At 46.0% G+C, this 6,975-nt stretch overlaps 1 pseudogene; it reads left to right on the top strand.

Moving 5' to 3' along the window:
- The first annotated feature begins 651 nt into the window (after positions 1-651).
- LOC110343347 lies at positions 652-5,920 on the top strand (annotated as a pseudogene).
- The last annotated feature ends 1,055 nt before the right edge of the window (positions 5,921-6,975 follow it).

The raw sequence follows: 6,975 nt of genomic DNA, 5'->3' as shown, positions 1-6,975 counted from the left end.
CCAAAGAATCAATAAAAAGTCTTAAAAATGATTGTGTGTTAGAATATGGTTGCCTACACAAGATTACACCAGTCAACAGACCACCATGGATGGAGGGAGGGTTCACAGGCCTCACTCTTAGTTGAAGAGCTGTCATCAGCCTCTGAGACAGGGAGAGTCCGTTTTCTTAAGGGACAAATCCTAAGTTAGGAAAGTAGAGATAGACTATGAAACTAGATGTGAGACTATGAGAAGGGTAAGAGGTGATGAGAAGAGGACAGGTCAAAAAGTCATATCTGCCCCTTGGGGTACAATAATGCACCCCCAAGAGCCATTGACTATCTAATAACACCCCACGGCCAGGCATGGCTAACCTCCCTTTATGTTTGTGGTCAGGTTTATCTAAGAGATTCCCAAAACAGTATAGGCTATTACCTCTGCCCTTGGTTTTCTTTCAGAACTTGAAGGTACGAGCCTATCACTGCTAAAGATACCACACACTTCAGACGCTGAGATGGAATGGACCTGCAATCCTCCTTCATGAGGATTAGCTCACACAGCATCCAAAGGTGCTGCACAAGCTTCCAAGGGAGAAAGACAATCAACACATGACTATAAAGTTACCAATCACAGCAATGCCAAGGCCGGTGAGATAGTTCAAACGGTGCGATGATGACGCTCATATCAAGGAGGTAACCAGCAGTTGCCTAGTTTGACTTAAGGCTCTCTCAAAGGGGGGGAATTTTAGTTATATGCTGCTTTATTATTTTCTGTTTTTTTAGATTCTTCTCTCATACATTACTTCCGAGCCATAGTTTCCCCCTCTCTTCCCTCCCCTCAATATCTTGCCCCTACCTCCCTTCTCCTCACAATTCACCCCCCACCTCCCCTCAGAAAAGAGCAGGCCCCCCCAGGAACATCAACCAAGCACAGTACAAGGAGCTACAATAAATCCAAGCACATACCATCACATCAAGGCAACCGAGTAGGAGGGAAAGGGTCCCACAAGTAGGCAAAAGACTCAGATACAGCTCCTGCCCCAACTGTTAGGAATCCTACAACACCAAACCACTCAACCATAGCATATATGCAGAAGACCTAGGTCAGCCCCCTACAGGCTCCCTGACCTCTTTGAGCCCAGTGAGTCCCAGTGAGTTGATTCTGTGGGCCACGTTCTCATGGTGTACCTGACCCCTCTGGTTCCTAGGAGGGAATTCTTACCTGATACTATAAACCTAGCCATGAGTGATGATGTCATAGGCCCTAGAGTAGAACTTACAACCACTGATTTCCTAAACCCATGTAATTCCCAGCTGTGCTCTAAACACTTTCAAGCATTTAATTTGGGGCTTATGTTTTCAGGAGGTTAGATTCCATGATGGCAGAGCTGAAAGCTTACATCTTGATGGACAAGTATGGAACAGAGAAGCACAATAAACACACACACACACACACACACACAGAGAGAGAGAGAGAGAGAGAGAGAGACAGAGAGACAGAGAGACAGAGAGAGACAGAGAGAGACAGAGAGAGAGAGAAAACAGGAATCTTTTGAAACTTCAAAGCCCACCCCAAATGACACACTTCCTTCAACAAGGCCACACCTCTGAATCCTTTCCAAACATTTCTGCCCTCTGGGGACCAAGTATTAAAACATATGAGCTTATAGAGAGGGTCATTCTCAATCAAACCACCACAGTATCCCGGCTGATACTTTTGCAACTCAACCCTAGACTGAAGTTTCAAGGAACATTTCAAAGAGGGGAGTAGGAAGACTATAAGAGCCAGAGGCCCAGGGTGCCTGCTGAGAGACTGTGTCTTCTGTATATGACAAGGGAACTGTACCCGTGAAGTCTCAACAGTTTGACTGGAAGTAGGACCTGCACAGTTGAAACATCCGATGGTGTGTCAACATGGATGGGGGAAATCTCATGAGGTCCCATCCCAGCCCTAAATAATGGTTACAGGTACTTAGTGGATGCTGAGAGAGGGAGAGGTCTTCTCTAGGGATAAATCCTTCGATGGGTACTCCAACCCCAAGTTGTCAGCCCTGAACACATATACACCAAGTGTGCGTGTGCGTGTGTGTGTGTGTGTGTGTGTGTGTGTGTGTGTGTGTGTGTGTGTGTGTAATAAAGAAGAGGCCAATCGTATGAAAGGGAGTGAGGGAAACAGGAGAAGCTAGGGGGTCAGGGAGAAGGAAGAATTTGTGTAAATGTGGCACTCGTGGCTGAAATTCTGGAAACAAATCCAAATTTTCAGCCAAGGAAAGGAAGTAGAAAAAGAGGCCTCTGGGGACAGAAGGTGCCGGAGAATGGAAATCACAGGGAGGGAAAGAATCAAGAGACACAAAACTTGTTTGAAAATGCCACCAAGAAACCGAACTCTCTGTATGTTAATATAGTTTTAAAGACCTGGATTCTTTCTCCAGGAGGCCTGAGGCTGCGTGGCTCAGAGCGCCTGGCTTCAGCCTAGGCCTTGGGTTTCTCTGCTGCTCTGTGTCACCAGGACCGGAGCACAAGCGTTTCCTGACTGAGTTAGGGTGGGAGGCTAGGGCCCCTTGAGTGATCTCAAGGCACACAGAGGCATGATTGATCTTGCCCCACGGCAAACGGCCGCTCTGAAAAGCAGGGGTACAACAGATGAAAATATGAGCCCCAACATAGTCATGAACTAAAAATCTGGATGACTTTGTCTTTAAGAGCTATAAATCAGGAAGATCAAAAGCTCATCTTTTGGCAAGGCTAGGGGTGACATTCCAGTGGTAACTGCCAGGCACCTGGAGAGAGTCCATGGCACAGACTGGTCTTCTCAGGCCAGCAGCTGTCACTGGCTCATCAGCCGCAGCTCCTCTACCCTGCACTGGGGGTGGGGAAAGAGCCCTCAGTATCTGCAGACTTGGCGGCAGGGTGCCCCTGGGTGTACTCACCTAGTCCTTGCCTGTCCCCAGCCCTAACTGCTGCTGTGGGATTGCTCTTTTCCGCTATGCCCATTGGATGTGTCACTGGAGGCCAACAGTGGGGTTTCTCAGGACAAAGCTGAAGCATAGCATGACTGACTGGATTGTTTTCATCCTGCCTTGCCCTGTGAGCCTCATGGCAGAGTTAACTCGGCCACAGTTCATCACAAGGCTGTCTGCTACAATGCCCGGGATCGGTGCTAACTTCATTTCAAAGCTTAAAACTGTTTTCTGAGGAGCTGCCGTGTTCACCCATCCTAGCCCACAATGTATATGAGCTTTGATCTGCCGAACACCCTTGTCAGCTTTCTGCCTATCCTGTCTTAACTTTAGACACGCTAGGTTTCTACAGTAGTGGTCTTAATGTGGCCTTCTTTAAAGATGGCAGACACTATGTGCGCTGTGCTTAATGCCAATTGTATGTCTTTTTACTCAATACTTTGCTCTTCTCCTTGAGGACGATCTTATTGTGCTTAGTACCTGTATTTGGGAGAGTTTTTTATTGGATCTATTTTGCATATCTTGTGTTTCAGGCTTGTTTTTAGCTGACTCACAGCATTGTTTGACAGTGTCGTAAGTAGGGTTTCTATTGCTATGATGATGAAACACCGTGACCAAAGCAACTTGGGGAGGAAGGGGTTTATGTGGCTCAGATTTCCATATTGCTGTTCACCACTAAAGGAAGTCAGAACAGGAACCCAAACAGGGCAGGAACCTGAAGAAAGGGGCTGATGCAGAGGCCATGGAAGGGTGCTGTTTACTGGCTCATTTACCGTGGCGTGCTCAGCCTGCTTTCTTATAGAACTCTGGACCACTGCCCAATGATAGCACCACCCACAATGGGCTGGACACTCCCCCATCCGTCACTAATTAAGAAAATGCCCTATTGGCTTGATTACAGTCTGGTCTTACGGAGGCATTTTCTTAGTTGAAGCTCCCTGCTCTTAGATGACTTTAGTTGTGCAAGTTGATATGAAACTATCCAGCACAGATAAGTTGCAGTTTTAAATTTGGGTGGACTCCATTCACATGCTTGTCCTATCATGGACTGCGGTGTTTGTATACACCTAACAAATGACTAATCCTAGTCAGAAGCTGTTTTTTCTGCATCTCCTTTGCAGAGTCTGTACAGTGTAGTCTCTAGTCCATTTGTGGTGACATCTGGTGATCACAAGAGACAAAGATTTCGGCTCCTTGTCTTTCCAAATTGATCTCCATGGATCCAGAATCATTTGCTGGGAGAGGAGACATCCTTACTAAGTGTCCTGGCTGTATTTTATATCAACTTGACACAGACCAGAATCATTTGGAAATAAGGAACCTCAAATGAGAAAAAATCCCCCACCTATATTGGCCCGTGAGCAACCCTGTGATACATTTCCTGACTGATGACTGAAGTGGGGGGAGCCAGTGCTGCCGCTGGGCTGGTGGTCCCGGGTGCTGTCTTAGTCAGGGTTCCTGACCACGGCAACTCTTATAAAGAAAACATTAAATCAAGGGGCCTCACGTATAGTTCCAGAGGTCTGGTCCATTATCATCATGACAGGGAGCATGGGAAGAAACATTCCATGGGAAGAAACATTCCGTGGGAAGCTGAGAGCGCTACATCTTACAGACGACAGTGGGAGGACTGCTACATCTTACAGACAGCGGGAGGACTGCTACATCTTACAGACAGCGGGAGGACTGCTACATCTTACAGACAACGGGAGGTCAGCTGACGGTCACACCGAGGGAAGCTTGAGAAGAAGACCTCAGAGCCTGCGCTCACAGTGGCACACTTCCTCCAGCAAGGCCACACCTCCTAGTAGTGCCACTGCCTTTGGGGGACATTTTCTTTCGAGCCATCACAGGTGCTACAAGAAAGCAGCTGAGCAAGCCTAGGGAGCAAGCCAGTAAGCAGCATCCCCCATGTGTCAGCTCCTGCCTCCAGGTTCCCGCCTTGAGTTCCTGCCATGAGTTCCCCTCATTGGTAAACTTGAAACTGCAACATCAAAATGAATCCTTTCTTCCCCAAGTGTTTTATCACAGCAGTAGAAAGGCTAACGAAGCCTCTGGGGTGGAATGAATTCACATTCTGGGCTCTTATTCCTAGGTTTCTGGTACTCTGATCTGTTGATCTATATGTCTAACCCGAGAACAAAGCCATACTTTCTTGATTTAGTTTTTTTTGTCTTAAAAATCAGAGATTCTGGTGGTCGCAGGCATTTCTAACGCCAGTGCCACCTCTCTCTCGCTGGCCGAGCTCCAGCTGAAGGATAAGGGGGTGAGTAAGGAGGTGCTCATACCAGGGCTCCTACAAAGCAGACTTCCCACAAACCCACCGGTGGTAAAGCACCCAAGAAACAACTGGCTACAAAAGCCGCTCGCAAGAGTGCGCCCTCTAGTGGAGGATGAAGAAACCACATCGTTACAAGCCTGGTACTGTGGCACTTCGTGAAATCAGATGCTATCAGAAATCCACTGAACTTGTGATTGGCAAGCTCCCCTTCCAGTGTCTGCTTCGAGAAATTGTTCAGGACTTCGAAACAGATCTGGGCTTCCAGACTCCAGCTATTGGTGCTTTGCAAGAGGCAAGTGAGGCCTATCTGGTTGGCCTATTTGAAGATACCAACCTGTGTGCTATCCATGCCAAACGTGTAGCAATTATGTCAACAGACATCCAGCTAGCATGCCTCATACGCGGAGAACATGCTTAAGAGTCCACTCACTATAAAGGGAAACATTTCCCTCTTCTTCATGTTATCAGTAGTTCTGAATGTTAGATATCTTTCCATGGGGTCAAAAGGTACCTAAGTATATGATTGCGAGTGGAAAAATAGGGGACAGAAATCGGGTATTGGCAGTTTTTCCATTTTCACTTGTGTGTGAATTTTTAATATAAATGCAAGATGTAAAGCATTAATGCAAGCAAAATGTTTCAGTGAACACATTTCAACAGTTCAACTTTGTAACAATTATAAATAAACCTGTTAAAATTTTCTGGACAATGCCAGTTTTTGGATTTTTTTAAAATAAGTAAAAATTTCTTATTGACAGTAACTAAATGGTATTTGTAGCGTTTTTACCATACAGTAGATTCCATCCATTCACTATACTTTTCTAACTGAGTTGTCCTACATGCACGTGCATGTTTTTAATGTTGTCTGTCTTCTGTGCTGTTCCTGACAGTTTGCTATTAAAATACATTAAACTACAAAAAAAATCAGAGAATCTATGCTCTCCAAATTAGTGCTTTGTCTTTTTTCTTTTAACATGATGTAGCTGAGGACAGTGGTGCTTGCTTTTAATCCTAGTACCTGGAAGCTGAAACAGGAGGATTGTCACAGGTTGCTGGGGTTTGTCTTGTTTGCTGTTTGCTTGTTTTAATGTGTATGTTTGTGTCTGTGTGAGTGTGTGTCTCGAGTGTGTAACTGCCTGGGAAGGCAGAAGAGGGTGTTGGGTCCCCTGGAGTTTCGGGCAACTATGAGCCATGTGATATGAGTGCTGAGAACTAAGAAAGATTGGGGAGTGCTTAAAGCTGCTGAGCAGCCTCTTCCTTAACTGTCACCTACAGTCACCTGGAATAGAGTCTTGAGGAAGTGTCCACATCATGACATGTCTCTGGGGGAATATTGTTAATTGTTCTTTGATGTGGTGAGACCCAGCCCACTATGAACAGCATCATTCCCTAATCAGGAGGACCTGATTGTATGAGAGAGGAAAACAAGCAGGCGGTATTCCTATATGAACTTATCTTTCTCTGCTCTTGGCTATAGATATGACACATGTACATACAGGTGCATTTACACATGTGTGTGGAGGTCACAAGACAACTCTAGACGTCACTTCTCAGGTGCTATCTACGTTTTTTTTTCTTTTTTGACACAGGGTCTCTCATTGGGCTGATATTTACCAAACACCCTACACTGACTGTCCAGCAATCCTCAAGTATCCATTCATCTCCATCTCCGAGGCACGGGGGTTATAAAAACACATCCGGATTCCTTTTACACTACAGATGGAACCCAGGTTCAACTGCCTACAGGGAAAGCACT

Source organism: Mesocricetus auratus, unplaced genomic scaffold, assembly GCF_017639785.1.
Source record: "Mesocricetus auratus isolate SY011 unplaced genomic scaffold, BCM_Maur_2.0 Super-Scaffold_100006, whole genome shotgun sequence".
In the NCBI taxonomy this organism is placed as follows: domain Eukaryota; kingdom Metazoa; phylum Chordata; class Mammalia; order Rodentia; family Cricetidae; genus Mesocricetus; species Mesocricetus auratus.
Note: the sequence above shows the minus strand (reverse complement) of the source record. Positions and strands in the feature narration are given on the sequence as shown.